Here is a 16,400-nt window from a genome sequence, read left to right on the forward strand (position 1 = left end):
ACCAAGTTAAACTGAAACATATTCCAAGGTTTGCAATCCTTAGATATGCTAAAGCATCTAAAATATGAACAGTATTTTGTTTCAGACTTGCATCTGTGTCATTTCATGTCTCAAACAAACATAGAAGTAACATAGAAGCATTAAGTTATTCTGCAGACATACTTAGAACAGAAAATTCTCCCAGCTCTTGCTTTGTTTTATTGTTTTCTTTGGGAGTTTTTTGTTTGTTTTGGTGTCAGTTTGTTATGGGAATTTTTGTTTTGGTTTGGGTTTTTTTGTTTGGTTTGTTTTTCCCCTCATTTGTTTGCTTTTGCTTTGTGGGGGGTCTTGTGGGTTTTTGTTTGGTTGTTGGTTTTGGTTTTTTTCCCTTTGGTCCCTATTCATTGAACAGAGCATCTACACACTTTTTAATCTACTAATTCTTAAAAATATGGATTTAAAATGAAAGATTTAAACCCAAGTACCAGAACAGGAGAAATGGTATTAAAATAGATCTTACAAGTCCAAGTGAATGAAAGAAAATACTGATTTCTGCATAACACATTTTTCATTTAAAAACCAAACAATGTTGTATTCCATACGGTCTAAAGCGATCTTTTTAAATACAAACAGAATATAAGTCAATGCACTATTGTTGTCCCTCTTCATCTGCAAGAGAACCTCTCACATGCTATACTGTAATTTAAACCTTAGGAAGAGGAGGCTAAGGGGTGACCTCATTGCTCTCTACAACTACCTGAAAAGTCATTGTAGCCAGGAAGGGGTTGGTCTCTCTAGCAACCAGCACCAGAACAAGGGGACAGTCTCAAGCTGTGCCAGGGGAAATTTAGGCTTGAGGTAAGGAGAAAGTTCTTCATGGAGAGAGTCATTTGTCATTAGAATGGGGTGCCCAGGGAGTTGGTGGAGTCACCATCCCTGGAGATGTTCAAGAGGGGACTGGACGTGGCACTTGGTGTCATGGTTTAGTCATGAGGTCTGTGGTGACAGGTTGGACTTGATCTTTGAGGTCTCTTCCAACCTTGGTGATACTGCGATATATTTCAAATTTCACTTACTACAGTTGAAGGTCCAAAAATGCATAAATGTAGCTGTAACTAGGGAAGACTTCTACATTATATGCTTGAAACACGAGGGGGTTTAGTTCAGGGGTTTTTGTTTGTTTCATTTTAGGAAACCAGTGCAACCAGGCACAACAAACTTGCTTCCCAACAAATGATTCGCCAAATAGACTGAAAAAAATTACTGTATTTGCTAAGTTCTAGGTAGCACATGACCATGTGACAGGTTTGGACTTTTTAAGACTTGCCTATCTAGTAGCAGAAGGAAGACTGTGTTAAAAGAGGTAGACAACACAGTGTGTTAAAACAACACATACTCAAAAAATTTGATTATTTCTATGTTACATTCCCGCCCCCAGTATTGAAAATAAAAGACAATTATACTGTCATTATTTGTCAGATTTAATTATAAATGAAAGCTTTAGCTTAGCTCAAAAAGCTGCAGTAAATTAAATACAGAAGTCACTTTCCACTGATGTATCAATATAAATGATATTCCATTATAGATTTAAAGATCAATGTACATGCTAAATTTAAAATGCATAGAGAAGCTGCACAATTTCCTCAAAATCCAAGAAACACAGAACATTAAAGAAGAACATTTAGACATTTAATAGAGATGAACTTCTTTATTCTCTAACAGAAAGAAAAGTCTTTTACAAGAGTGCCATGACAGGGGAGATGGAACAAGATGATCTCTAAGGTCTCTTCTAACCCAAACCATTCTATGATTCTATGGTATCTGTATCTAAATATGGATTGAAAAGATGCATTTTCTTTTATTGGTATCACTAGAATTAGAGGGGGGAAAATTGTTTGGTAGTTTGTATTTCATTGAAGAAATGCACATCCAATTATACATATAAACATGCACTCATTTTAAAATTGCTTTTCATTGGTATGTATTTAAAATTATTTTGAGCAATGAGCCATCATCCCTTTAGTAAAATCATACCCTCAATATCACAGTTTCATTGAGAATTCTATTCTGATATGGAGTTCACAGATGTCATGCTAAATACTCAAAAGATAGCTCAAGTGCCTTGCACTTTGATTTGAAGATTAGGAAGATAAAGGCATAAAAACTCATGGTCTTAAACTAAATTCTGTGGACTATGTTCCAGTCCATAGCTACAGCTCCAACTCTGAGTAAGACCATAAACCCAATACAAACTGGCTTGTGTGTGCGCATGTCATTCAGAGTAGTCCATTTTCATACCTATGCTGGCTCCACTTGCATCAACCAACTCATGTAACTGTTTTCCTCCACCTCTACCTCCCAGACAAACTCCCTTTTACCATCTCTTCTCCTTTCTCAGAGATAGCCTCAGAGAAACATAAATTGAAGATTGATGGGGGAGGGGGGGGGGAAAAATATTCACTAACTCTTAATGGTTATGGTCATTCATAAAAGTTAAGTCCACCATGACAAATGACATTTCACTTGGAAAGAAAAATCCATCTTCCAATGCAACTCCAGACAAATGTCTGCCATTCTAATAGCTGTTTACTGTCAATAGGACAGCATCGTTACTGAGATCAGTTTTGCTGGACAGAGCAAAACCACACCAAAGAGAACGTATAGCACAGAACTCTGAATAAAACAGCAGAATATCACAAAGTCCCACAGCATATGTTTGGGCTACTTTACTATACCTCAAGAGGTTAATTTTAACATTGATTTTTAATTTGAGATAAATTTATCAAATCCCAAACCAGTATTTCAGCAAACAGTGATTAATACATGGAGAGAACATATTATAACAAGTTTTGTATGAAGTTATCTTAGCTGTTTTATTTAGAGCTCTACAATTAAAAATACTAGTAGCATTTAGGAAAATGCACACTTTCTAGTAATATTTTTGTGGCTGTTTTGGTTCTGCTGTTTTGAAGTGTAGTTACATAATACCACAACATTTCTTCAGCAGAAATATGGTTTCTATCACCGGAAAAAAGTGGATTTTTTAATTGCACACAATTCAGATCCTTTCCTTTAGTTACTTCCTAGGACTGAGCACCTTTCTTCCCAAAACTCCAAACTCAAAATATGTATGGTGTGGTGACAATTAGAGGATGTAGAACTTTGGGAAATACCAGAAAAGCAATCTCAAAGCACAGACCACTTTCTGAATTACTTATGTATATACCACCATGCTGCTTATTTGTAATATTAAGAGTTTGAGTAATTTAGAGCATTTAAACTTAGGTACATAAATGCCAAAGTTTAATCATTAGCTTAAGGCAAAATTAAGAGCTAGCACAGGCACCTGAAGAGTCTTGTACTCTAAAACTATCTTGATTAACTTATAAAGACATAAAAGTTGCTGAAATCTTCTAAATTAAAACCTGGTTACAAGATATTACAGGAAATTTCCCAAGGTAAGACAAGAAAGTATCCTTACCCATGAATACAGAACACATCTCTTGAAAGAAGAATTAAGAAGCTCGGAGATGTACTTTAAATCCAGATGGATACCTCATCATTAGACCTGAAAATGAAGCAAGGTGAACAACTGAAGTACTGCATTTGAATGTATACTCCTGAAGTTAAACTAAAAACTTTAATAGATACCATAAAACAAGAACATCAAAATTTTTACACAAGAGTAGCCATGATTTTACAAATGTCTGAAATAGCCATGCACAGCGCTCCCCTTGTAGGACTGCTGAAAAACAATCCTACTCTATAAATCTCTATGGTTGAAAAGTAGAATTCTGTGCCACAATATTAACAGCTTCAGGGCAACTTTAAGATACAAAAAAGTTAAAAAAAAAGTTTGTAGGTTTGGTTTTAAACCTGTCAATGCAAAAAGCCCTGCACACATTACCTTTCAGCAACAGTATGCTATGGCATCATAATGACAGATGAACTTGCAAATAAGAATTGACACTGCCTTTCTAGGAGAGCATACTTGCATGACAGTTTTATCCTACTCCATTCCTTGACATCAACTGCAAGAGGTTCTCTTTGAAAGAGGCTTAAAGATCTTACACAGTCTAAGGGAAATTATGCATGGGGTGAAAACAGAGGGTTTTGTGTGTAAAAGCCTCAAAGAAAACAGGAACATCCTCTAACTTTATGATTAAAACACAGACAAAAAGTTAGTATATGAACTTACACTCTGCACCAGTGTGCTTTTCCATAAACAATGCTACCCTTTCAAACCCACAATGATTTCATGACTTTCTCCAAGGCACGGGACATACTCGAACTCCAATAAAAACAGATTTGCCTCTCCCTAAATAGATCCTTGGTTACAAACACTTAAAACACCTTGGCAAGACTATTCAAACACCTCAATCTTTAATCTCTATTAGAAGATAGCATATATCGCTGCATTAAGAAACAGATTTTAACAGAAAGGTTATTTCCTCTCCATACATCTTTCAGACAACGTTGCAGCATATGTCAGAGATATAAACTGTTGATCACTGCTCTCAAAAAATTGCAATGTTCCTGCAAAAAATTTTATTCTGTACTAATTGGGTACATAAATTATTACACTTATTCCCCCATTATTATTCAGTAACCTCAAGACTCACTCCAGGGTTGCTGAACTGTCTCTGCTCTGCATTGACAAGGACATTTAAGTAGCATACAGGTATTTTTTTTCTAGAACTTTTAAACAATAAAAATGAACACAAAATATTTAGGTGAAGCTTGCTAAAGTACTTCCATCTTTGTTTGCCGTCTATGAGAAGTGATGTGAATTTTGTATCAGAAGAGCCAGAAAACTTCTAGGTGTTCTCTACTTTTTTCTACACTGAAACTCCTACGATGCAAAAGTCCTCCTCAAATCCAGAAATTAGAATCCAGTTGGAAATTATTTAACTGAAATGCAGCATTTCATTATATTAGTTCCTAAACCTCTGTTTATTTACATGTTCTTTCTTGACTAAACAGTTACAGCATAAAAGTTTTACAATATTTTAAGAGGTATTAGAAAATTCAGTTTTAGTTGAAAAAACCCAACATTAAAAACAAAAATCTGAAAACTTGCAATCAAGTAAATGAAGAAAGCTAATACATCTGCAAGTACCATATAATACAAACACTGTCCCTCAGCTGGATTTTTTTATGAATCCTCAAAATTGAAAATGAAAAGATGTTTCTTACTCTTTAAAAGTGTCCACTTGCTTGAACAGCTTCCAATATGGAGACAACTGTGGAGTACTTAAAAGTCTGAAAAATCCTATGTTGAGGAAGAAAACAAAACAGATAGAATGAAATATACATTCACCAGATCTACAACACATTATTCTAAATGTAAACATAAGAAATATTGCTGAAAGCAGAAGAATCACTAATAATGATACTAAGTGCAAAGAAGAAAGCCACACAAAAGGAACTTAATGCTCTCATAAGAAGCAAAATGGGATATAACTCCATAGATTCTCAAGTAAGCTATACTGCACGTGAATTTTTAATTACATACCTGGAAATATGTATGTACATATATATATGTGTTAAGTGTGATATGTTTGAAAACCATTCTGTAAAGTCGCCCTTGGAAGTGTGTTAATGCTGGCTTTTAAATCTTGAATTGGAAAACTAAGATATACAGGAAAGCTTGTACTTTGTTAAACAGAACCAGAACTGAAGTTGTAACAAGCATGCCCAGCTAGGTATTAAGCTATCCTAAACCCCTTTTTTAAATTATCTTTCAAACTAATACATTTTCTTCATACAACACTGAAAAATACACATTTCCCTAAGTGCACATGGATCTCTTTATATTCTTGATGGAATCCTAAAGCACTACTATTATTAATTAAAAATTTCTGAATAATAGTAACCTCTCTCATTTTGGACACTAAACCACGTAATTTTATTTCCTGTTACACCAGTGTGTATAAACTACTAATTTCAATTAGTTTAGAATAAGCACTTTACCCCAGTTTCTTTTTTTCAAAAAAACATCATGTCAACCTAATAAAATAGTTGTGTCCTTTTATGTCTTCAGTCTTTGCAAAGACCTTTAAAACATTCAACCTTCCTCACCTCCCTGCCAAAGGTTACTGCCCTCAAAACAAAATGAAACATCTATTTGAATCACCTGTTTCAGCATACAGTCTCACAATTTAGTTTTAGCCTTTCCTCTTGTTAAACAAACCCACTAGACTTTGCATTACAATGGATGAGGTATATACATACATTCTATTTTGTTAGTTAGATTTTGTGGGCATTAACTGAAATACAGGGACAATTATAATATGGTGAAAGACACTGTGTTAATTTGCTACAAAGCAAGAAAGATACCAAATGTCTGGAGAATCTTCTGGAAAAGAACAAAGTTTACCCCGAGTTAGTTTTAGTAAAAATAAGAAGTTGTGGAGTTTGGCCACAGGACTACTGAAGGAAGCTACACTAGTAACTAGTTCTCCTCAAATACTGTTGTCATTTTGTTTCTCCAGAGTGTATTTGTGAAGACTGTCATAAATTTCAGAACTTCAGTAAGTTCCTGCTTATTTTTGTAATACAGACAAGAAAATTTGCCATGTTCTTCAGGTTTGCATGCTGCTAAAACTCACTTTTTTGAAAGACTAGCACACAAATCATAACATTATCTGTACAAAACAGGCAAGTCTCTTTTTACCCCCTTCAGCTGTCAAGAGTTAACATACACAGTGTAACATACTTCAATTTACATTTTACTTCTGGTCACTAGAAACACAGTTACACAAGCTTCATTTTAAGTTTAAAAAGATCTTTTTGGTGCTGGTCAGATTTCTGACCTAAGTTTCCTAGAGTTTTCTATAGTTTTGTCAGAAATTTCAGCATTGCGCCTTAAATTAGACCGCCAAAATTTGTTACTGAATTCTAGTATCATTCCTGAGGACCTGCATTGCCATTTTAAGATGTAGAAAAACATCTGCATTGAAAAAAAACCAACACAACCCAACAAAAAACCCACAACAAAACAAGAAAAAACCAAACCACACCAGAAAAAAGCCTTCTCATTTTCACATGTGACTTAAACCAAGATTTCATTACAAACCATCAGAGGCAGAAGACTTGACAGCATCTGATAATATACTAATTTCCAATAATGCTCATGCTCTAGCCTGACAAGCATCTTTGTGAACTACTGCAAATTTATAATCTGGAAGCGCCGACTAGAACAATGTAAAGGATCATGTCTAACAGATACCTATGAATCATGATCTATGAGTACAGGCTAACAGCTGTGAAGACTTGACACTGACAGATTGAAGTCTTCCTTGTGAAAAAAGGAGCACAACTTCAAGTCTTGACACAACCAGATTAGGATATCATGACAGTACTCTACTGAAATGAACAGGTTCAGACTTCCCACTCCATCCTACATTAGCTGGCACAAGGAGTTTCATCTATAACAAGAGGTCTGTATCTTCCAGTGATAAACTACATAGAATTTTTATGTTATTTTTACAAACCTGTTTCTAAGGAGATTAGATATGTAAGTTTTGATTCCAAAAAGTTCCTCCCAGGCACATGTTAAGCATGTGAAGTTTGTGATTTGTTTAATATGCTCTCCTTAAATTTGAAAATCAATTAATAGTGGTTACAACTCAAGAAGTACAACAGAGATTCCTGACAATTTCTACTATACCATCAATACTCTGCCAGAAGAGTCTGACAAAGCAGACTTTCAAAAACCTTCCCTAGTTAAACAGGACAATACCTATCTGTTCCTCAAGGGTTTCCATGAATCAAATCTCAAACTTACCAAAAAATCTGGCTTTGAAGCTGAATTTTAGTTTTGCAAAAAGTACTTCCAAAAATATAGAAGCCAGCAATGTCGTATCACACAAAATCAGGCCAACTGTCTCACCTAGCACTGTTGTTTATGTTGGTATAAGCCACTAACCACAATGGCTTTACTACAGGGTAGCTGAATGCATAATATACCCTCCTTGATTCTCAGATTTCTTCTAACATATGGAATGTCAATAGGTAGATCTTCATGCCATTATACAGATGGAGTATTTCTGAAGCTTCGAAGTTTCTTCATTAGGGTGTTAAGTATCAAATACAATGAAGTCATTTACTCTTAAAAATTCAGTTGAAGAATAAATTTTGGAGGAATTCCTGAATGATCCAGATACAAGAACAAGCCAACTTTTTAATACTGGTCCTGCAGCACAACAAAAGGATCACCCAAGAATGCACTGCAGAAGGAAATAATTTGATAAGCACAATTACTACATTTTCTAACATGACTCAGATAAGGAATAAACTTAAAATTACTATTTGTCCTTAAAAAAAAATAATATTTTCTCATCTTCCTGTAAATTTTTGATGTTAAGATTAAAATAAAAACACATATCTTAAAGACATATGTATGTACATTGGTGACCTAAAGGAATGATAATTTGGTGTCTCTGTTAATCTGCATCAATGAAGTTGAAGAGCTCAACTCATTTGCTAAAAGAGAGATGGCAAATCATAACACTATACTCCTGATGAATTCTGAGTTGTTTTAAAAAAAACCAACTTCCTCCCTTGTAACTGAAATGTTAACTCAGTTCCAAGGTGCTGCCAAAAGCAGCCTTGTTAAGGGTCTTTCCAGAGGTAGCTCTGTATCCATCTTCATAATTTTTTATATATATATGTGTGCTTTGAAAGTACTAAGATGCTAATGTTTCTGAAGTCAAGCTGCAGCTTTACTACCAACATTATTCTAAAAAATTTAACTTAGAGTTGGTCTTCGGCAAGTTTTCAACACTGCAGTTACTCCAAACCACGGTCATTTGAAAACATATTATACTTCCTTCATGTCCTTCTTTAGGAAAAAAAATACTGCTTTGAAATGATCTCTCCTCTCTGCACTATTGTAAATACTAAAGTTGCATGTTCAGCCTGTCCAACTTTTGGCCAGATAATTCTCACATTTAAGAATTGGACAGACAGACAAAATAAAAGACACTTCAGCCAGTGCAAGAGCTGTAAGCTTTCCAGTGGTTGCATCAGCAAAATAATTCTTTCTTAGCATCAGAGTTTTGTTTTGTTGAAGGGAAGAGAGGGTACTACACTCATATCCTAAATTTCCAATAATGCTATCAATTCTTGAATATTTGACTACACAGACAGTTTCTCCATTATCCATTCATGTGTACAGAGAGACTCAGCAGTCCTAAAGCAATTCCTAAATACAGGAAGAGCACTAAAAGAATAGAATGGGAGTACACTACATGAGCCGGAGTAAGTGTGAGACTTCCAAGTGGTCATTAAGCTGATAGCTCCATAGTTTGATAGAACTGAGGCACCATTAAAAGCACAAATATAGAAGAGTCAGTGGAAGAATACAGAGTACCCACTAGTTTAATTAGAAATGAAACTGAGTGTTGAGGCCTATCGAATTCCAGTTAAACATAGAAAAGTGGATGATCTATGATCAGAAGTGTCAGATACTACTGACAATTTAGTTCATATACAATACTGCAATTCAGTGGTGAATAGGATGATGCCATTCAACTCCACCACATCCAACTTATCCTCATCCTAAACTTCATGTCAAAGAAAGACAATGGTGCAGTATTTGAACACTTGTTTCTACAAGATAGAAAAAATGCACTGTAAGGAATTGGGACCCAGAAAATATATAATTGCCCATCCTACCTGAACTATTCCAGTGTTTGATAGATACATATGCTATAATGATGAGGAAACTTCTATTGTAAAATTCTAACATACACACAAAAATATAAATCTTAGAACTATCCCCATAAATAAGTAAAAAAGTGCATCTATTTACTTTATAAGATGCACAATCAACACAATTTTAGAGCAGCATGTCAGTCTTTTTGTTTAAATCTGTCTGCATCACTAACCTCTCTCTCTCTCTAATAGGAAACATGGAACAATGCCTGTTTTAGGGTCTCTATAGTCTCTAGTAGTGGTTCATGTCATATATCTTTCAGATAACATCACTTAAAACACTTTTAAAAAACCACACTGTGCTTTCATCAACATTCTCCATGATTCTTGGACTAATCTTCAGGAGCATTTAGCACCAGCAACTCGCATCAAATGAGCAGGTGCTGAGATGCATCAAAATTCATGAAATTTTTTAATTCCTATTATTTTCACAGTAAAAATTACTTATTTACTCAGTGTGAAGTTACTAGATCTTCACCATGAAGGGCAGTATAAATTTTTATAAATAAAACTACTTGGTTAAATACAGGCAAGTAAATTAGCACAAATTAAGCCAGTGCAGCAGCACTTTTCATGTAAATGCAAAGCAAATGGATGCAACTTACCCCCCAACAGAGGAAAGAAATAAGTATGAATCTACTTCACATTAATGTTGGACAGTTCACAATGAGCAGTAACCATAGCATTGTTGATTGTCTGAAGTTCACATCCTACCTTACTTCCCACTAACTTTTCTGTGGCGATTTTTATGCAGGGCCTGACACACAAATGAATTGATTGACTTTCAAGAACATGAATATTGCTTTTCGCTCTTTGGGTTACAAAACCTGGGCATTAAGTCCATGGTGCTTTGGAAACATCATCCACCAGATTCAGAACAATGAAAAGGTTATTTTTAACCAGAGGTGTGAGAGGTTGGGAGCGTGTAGAAACTCTCAGTAAGTAAAAATTGAACTTTTTACTCTTTCAACAGTTAAAGTGTACAACAGACATAGGTAATTTAAAAATATTTACCCTATGAAAGAAGCTAGGACAAACTTATCTATGCACAAATAAATTAAAACTCAGAGATGGGCTAAAAATCCACATACTTCTCCAAGTTAACTGAATGTTAACATTCTGCCTAGAATGCTAATCATATTTACATATGCATATAAATTATTACATTTAAAACAGGGTGAAATAATTACTTTACTTCATACCTGCCGAATGGGATCTTGATGGTATCTAATGACATAGGTTTAAGAACAGATGCAGAAAGCTCTTAAGACTGATGGGCCTAGTTTTCCTGAGAGAAGATTACTTTGTACAGTTACTTCTTAAGAAGTCTCAAAGAATGACACGAGGAAAACTAGAAACCTTATTCCTTTACATAGATGTTCACTTTGTTCCCCAAGAGCACACTTTATAACACTACAAGGTTCAGATCTCTTCTACATAAGGGAGGGAGACTGAGCTGTATTTTCTCACACTGATAAACAGCTTTCAAGAACTGATGAAAGTTTTCAGTTGCCAAAGACTCAAGGCACCTACAAAGATAGTGAGAAGTGCAAACTATTATTTATAAAGTGAGTGTATGCATCAACCTCGATGCCAATGCTATACAGCCAAATGAGAACTCTAGACTCTCTTCACCTGTTTTTTATCCTTGCTCTCAAAACTTTGCTTATGAAGAGGGAATGAAAAGGTTTTAACATTTCATTGCCTTAAGCATCAGTAGGAAATAGCATAATTTCTCCAATTTACTATAATAAGGATGCATCCCACCTGCCCAATCAGTGCCATTTAGATTCAGTACTGAGCTAACCTCCAAGTGCTCTCCTTGTCATTCCTAAAACGTGCAGTTTGTGGCCTCTACCTGGAAAATGCAAGTCCATAAATTTCAATCGTGCACTTTCACGGCCCAGTCCCTTTTTAAGCCTCCTCCCATGCAGCGGAAACCTGCAGCCATGTGCCAATGGTTCTTCTCACCCTAGAAATGTTCCAGCCCAGGAGCACAGCACAGTGCATGCCCATTTCCATCTTTTCCAGACACACCTCATCCAATGTCAACCTTCCCCTTCCATATTCTTTTCTCCAGCTCCCACGTTTTCTGCTGTCATGGATTCAAGCCAGTGGGCTGCCAAACTCAGCTCCTCTTTTACCTCCTACTTCTTTGCTTGCCCTAGGAAATTATTTTAATTCCTCCCTCTGCCCACTTCAATTATCTTGCGTGGTAAGAAACCAGGTCTAACATTGCCACTTTTCTGCCAGTAAGGGTGCCACATCCCTTTCTTGCCATGCAGCCCACTTCCTAAACGACATAAGGTGGCTGGGGATCTTCTTACCCTACCTTCCTCCCCCAACTCATCCCTCCCACTCACACATTCTGGCTGGGGAGAACGGAGGAGATCCAGTCTTTTCCTCCGACTTCCCTGTGTCGGAGACCAGCCCTCTTCCCTTCACCCGGCACCTTGCCACCTGAAATAGGCCAGGGGCAGGACACCCAGCGTCTCCTCCACCCCACTACCTAGGAAAGGCCCAATTCCTCCCCTCCAAACTTTGCCCCCACTCGACCCTCCGCCAGTGGGCCCCACGCCGCCTCCTCAGCGTTGCAGGGCAGGGAGCACGGGGTCGGCGGGGTCCGCATCCTTGGGCGCCCTCATCCGACCCGTCGTCTCCATCCCGCCCCGCTCCACCCTGGGCGCCCCAGGAAAAGCTCGCCTCGCTGCCGCCCCCCTTCCTCCTCCCACCTCCGCCGGAGCGGTGCAACGGACCGGCCAGGCACCCCGAGTCAGCCGGCTCCGCCGCCGGTGTCGGCGAGGGGCGGAAGCGGGTCAAGGCGCGGCAGCGGGGAGAGCCCGGGCTGCGAGCAGGCCGCAGCGCGCCGGCCCCCGGCAGGAGGAGGGGCGGGGAGGGGGCTGACGGGGCGCCGGGGCCAGCCGGTGTCTTCGGCACCTGGAGCGCGGCCTGTTCCGGAGGTGACGGGGAGCAAGCCCGTCCCTTCGCACGTACTCACCGCCGGGTTCGCCATTACGCGGTGGCGGCAGCGCCTGGAGCCGCCGCCGCTGCCCGGCAGGAGGCACACGCGCAGGGAGGAGAAGGAGATGCCCCGCGCCTGACAGCTCCCCGCCGGGGCGGCCTCGGGTAGACACGGCGGCTCAGAGGCGGCGGCGGCAGGAGCAGCGGCGGCGGCTTCCCTTCCCCTCCCCTCCACCCCGGGGATTCCCCCCCCGCCTCCCCGCCCCTCCGGGCGCCCAGGGAGTCGCTGGCCGAGGGCGGCACTTACCGGGTGGCGGGGTGGCTGGCGCAGGCCGAGAGAGGCGGGCGTCGGCGGAGCGGGCGAGGGCGGTGCGGCGTGCTGGCTCTCCTCCTCCCGCCGCCCACTGCGCAGGCAGGGCGGGAGGGGCGGCCGCGCTGTGGGCGAAGTTTCACCCGCTCGGCGCCGCGACCCCACCGGCCCCAGCGAACCCGCGGGGACAGGCTGGGGGGTGTATTTGCATATTTGTCACCCCCGCGCTGATTGGCCGCCCGCGCGGGGGCCGCCGCGGCGCGCTGACACGGCGACTGGTGAAGGGAGGGGGGGAAGGAGCGAGCGGGGCGTGAGTGGCGGCGGGGCCGGAGGGAGGGGGCCCGCCAGCGGGGGTTGGAAGAGGAGGGCGGAGTGAGGCCGCGGGCAAGGGAAGGGGTGTGCGCGGGGAGGAGTATACGCGGGAGGCGGGGAGGGGAAACGGGAGCGTGCGAATTTCCTTCTCGAGACACCTTCACCTCACGCCGCAGACCCCGCGGGAGGGGGCAGCCCTGAGTGGGGAGGGGGGGGCTGGGGTGAGCCGCTACTGAGCTGATAAAATGGTGTGTGAGCCGATCCAATATGGCCCCCTTCGCTGACAGAAGCCAATCCTGGGCGCGTTTACTCTGGAGGCTCCGGCAGAAGCCAAGCCCTGCTGTTGGCGGCGCCCCCGCCGAGTGGAGACCGCCGTGGCGCTGGCTGGAGCTATGCCCACCCGGAGTGCCAGCCTCTGGGCGGCGAGGGGAGCGGGGATTTTCCCTGGGAAAGGAAACTTGGAGCTCCGGCACGTTTCCGCAAGGCGCTTACGCAGTGGCTGTCGGCGGCTTCCGCATAACGAGCGCGGCAGGCGGCCCAGCAGCGCCTCGGGGCAGAGCCCAGCCTGCCTCGCCGCCGGGCCCGCCGTTCCTGCCGCGGCGTTACCTCCTTGAAGGAGGGTGCCAGCCTGGGTCAGCGTGCAAAGGTGCCTGCACTTAATTAAAATATTAGGAGTTCGTTTAACATCTCCCCTCGAGATACAGCTTATTAAGTAAGACTGTCTCTAGGGAGCGCATGTGTGACCAGGATTTTAGTTCCTCTGACCTTCTGAAATCATCACCAGATTTTGCATTGAAGTCCAAGTTCCAGCAGTGAGAGTGAAGTTAATTCCTGCCTTTCAAAGGTAAATAAAGTGGACAGCAGAGAGGGCAAGCATAACCTCAGGTATTCCTTATCCATTCCTTTTTAAAAATCGATCACTTAGGCTAACGGGGCACATGCGTTCCTACCAATTTATCTATAAGCCTGCCCTGCTACAAAGTACTCAAGTCCCCCATAAGGCACTTCCTTCACCTAGTGTTTTTTCAAACCTACACAGAAAAGTGACTTAAATGTCAAGTACAGGTTTCACGATAAAAACCTAAAAGGAGCAGTTCACAATACACTTTATATTTTTTGAAGTAACTTTTAAAGTCTTAGGCTACAAAGTTGTTAAAAGGCTTATTTCCATGTAGCAGGCCAGAGAATAAAGCTGGAGAAGCAAGTTTCTGATATGGTTGAAAGGAGAATCTGGAGGGGCTTGCTTACAGTTTTATCTATAGTGACATATAAATACAAAAAGTTATTTAGCTGAGCAATTACATAACTTCCAGAGCTGACCTAAGGACTAAATTAAGAATTCCAAACCCACAATTCCCAATTAGACTCATATACACTTAGATACTGTGCTTGGGCAGACTATAGGAACTAGGGCTATGCTTCTAGTTCCAACCTGTTGCTTCTATATTTAGAATATAATTTGAGTTCATCATTATACTGAATATCATACTCATTGAATATCTTACATACTTAATTCTATGTTGTGATACATTAATTGATTTCAGAGTTTCTAGGTAGCTCAACTGAGCTTCTATAGATGCAAGCATAAGGTAGATTCTTATCCAGAATCAGTGTAGAAGACAAGCCTTTGAGCAAGCTTCTTGAATGTTTTATCTTTACAGCATTTCTGTCTTTCTCCTTACCTCTCAATTTTTTCATGGGTAAAACTTTTAACTTTGCTGTCAAGGTATTCAGAAGGACTGCTGCCCACAGTCACGCTAAAGTTTCTGCACCAACTTTTTTTCTTTTAGCCAACCCTGAAGACTTTCTAAACCCCCTTTAAACTTTAACTTCAAAAAGATGAACATACCTTATTTTCTTTTCAGCCCAGTGGTTTCTAAAAGAAAGTACATATGTTCTTACTCCTCAAAACCTCTATAGAAAAAGCAATAAATATAGCTGGGGGAGGAAGGCAGCCTTCTCTTTCTTATCACAATTAGCCAACCAATGGTAGCACTTCCTTAATAAAGCAATCAACACTATTGTAACAGCATGAAGGGCTCTCAGCTGTAGATGGTGTGAATGGCAATGTCATAAGTTGAGACCACCATCTTAGAATAACAAATCACATGAATGACTGAAAATAGGATTATGTGACTAGTTATTCTCTTTTGCAAAAGGACATTGAGTCTCATGAACACCTGGTGTCTGGATGGATCCTCTTAGAAAAAAATAATAAAGCAGGTTGCTTGAATCTACAGAATTAAATGTTCATGTCTTTGAGGGGAGAGGCACTTAATTGTCTTAAGCATGTTAATATCTCCTGGTGTTTACTTTTGCACAGTATTACATTTTCTTTCTGCCACTTTATATTACAGTCTTGCAATGCTAATGTTTCTTCAAACAATGATAATTTTAGCAGATTTTATACATTTTATGAGATCTTTGTTTCCTCAGCGCAGCTACTTTGTGATGTAACCATATTGCCTTGTTCTATCCTTGCATACAGGTAGCTCTTCTAAAATGTTGTATTTGGTAAGATTGGAAGAATACTTTGTCCCTTCCCTGCTTTATTTTCCCTTTTGTTTTTTTTCTCAGATGTCCAATGTACAACAGAATTATAACACATGTGAGTTTTATGTATAACAATTTATTCTGCCTTAGGATTTATCATGTGTGTGCCTTGTAACACACTGTAGTCTACAGAGAGAGAAGTCCTGTGTACCCAAAGCATTGGCACTCATCATTTATCCTCCTGTGATTGTGGGATAAAATTTTTCAAGAGAAAAAAACAACAGAGGAAATCAGATGCTGCACTTGCCTGGTTTCCTGTACTTTGATTATCCATGGAAGTTGCTGCAGGGGAATTGAGGTCAGGGCTGCGATGAAGTTCACATGCAACTGAATCAGCTGCTGAGACTCCACTGTTGCCACAGTGACTGCTTTGATCCTGCTCAGTAGCCACTCTGTGTGACTTGGGAAAGCAGAGAGCAGCTGTCGGCACAGATTGCTGCTATTAGAGCAACTATTCATATGGCTTTGTAGATATGCTCTAAAAGCCTTGTAGGAATCCATGATGCAGGTGAAGGCTTGTGCCATGCAAACCAAGCCCTTGCTGAAGTGTTATGGCTGTTCGGTG

The 16,400-nt window shown here is 40.2% G+C and overlaps 1 protein-coding gene across 6 annotated transcripts in view; it reads right to left on the bottom strand.

The window, feature by feature from the left end:
- CHD9 (chromodomain helicase DNA binding protein 9) overlaps positions 1-13,125 on the bottom strand; it is a 90,745-nt gene extending 77,620 nt beyond the window's left edge. For 3 of the 6 annotated variants that reach the window (XM_068150528.1, XM_068150527.1, XM_068150526.1), the window contains exons 1-3: positions 12,968-13,125; positions 5,176-5,251; positions 3,461-3,547 (exon numbers count right to left, since the gene is read on the bottom strand). The gene's annotated coding sequence lies outside the window, so the exon portion shown is untranslated. Of the gene's footprint in view, positions 1-3,460; positions 3,548-5,175; positions 5,252-12,697; positions 12,818-12,967 lie in introns of those variants that run through there. The other 3 variants (XM_068150525.1, XM_068150523.1, XM_068150524.1) reach the window with 2 other exon arrangements.
- Positions 13,126-16,400: the final 3,275 nt, after the last annotated feature.

This window comes from Melanerpes formicivorus, unplaced genomic scaffold (genome assembly GCF_026170545.1).
Source record: "Melanerpes formicivorus ecotype bairdi unplaced genomic scaffold, bMelFor1.0.p_v2 SCAF_20, whole genome shotgun sequence".
Lineage (NCBI taxonomy): Eukaryota > Metazoa > Chordata > Aves > Piciformes > Picidae > Melanerpes > Melanerpes formicivorus.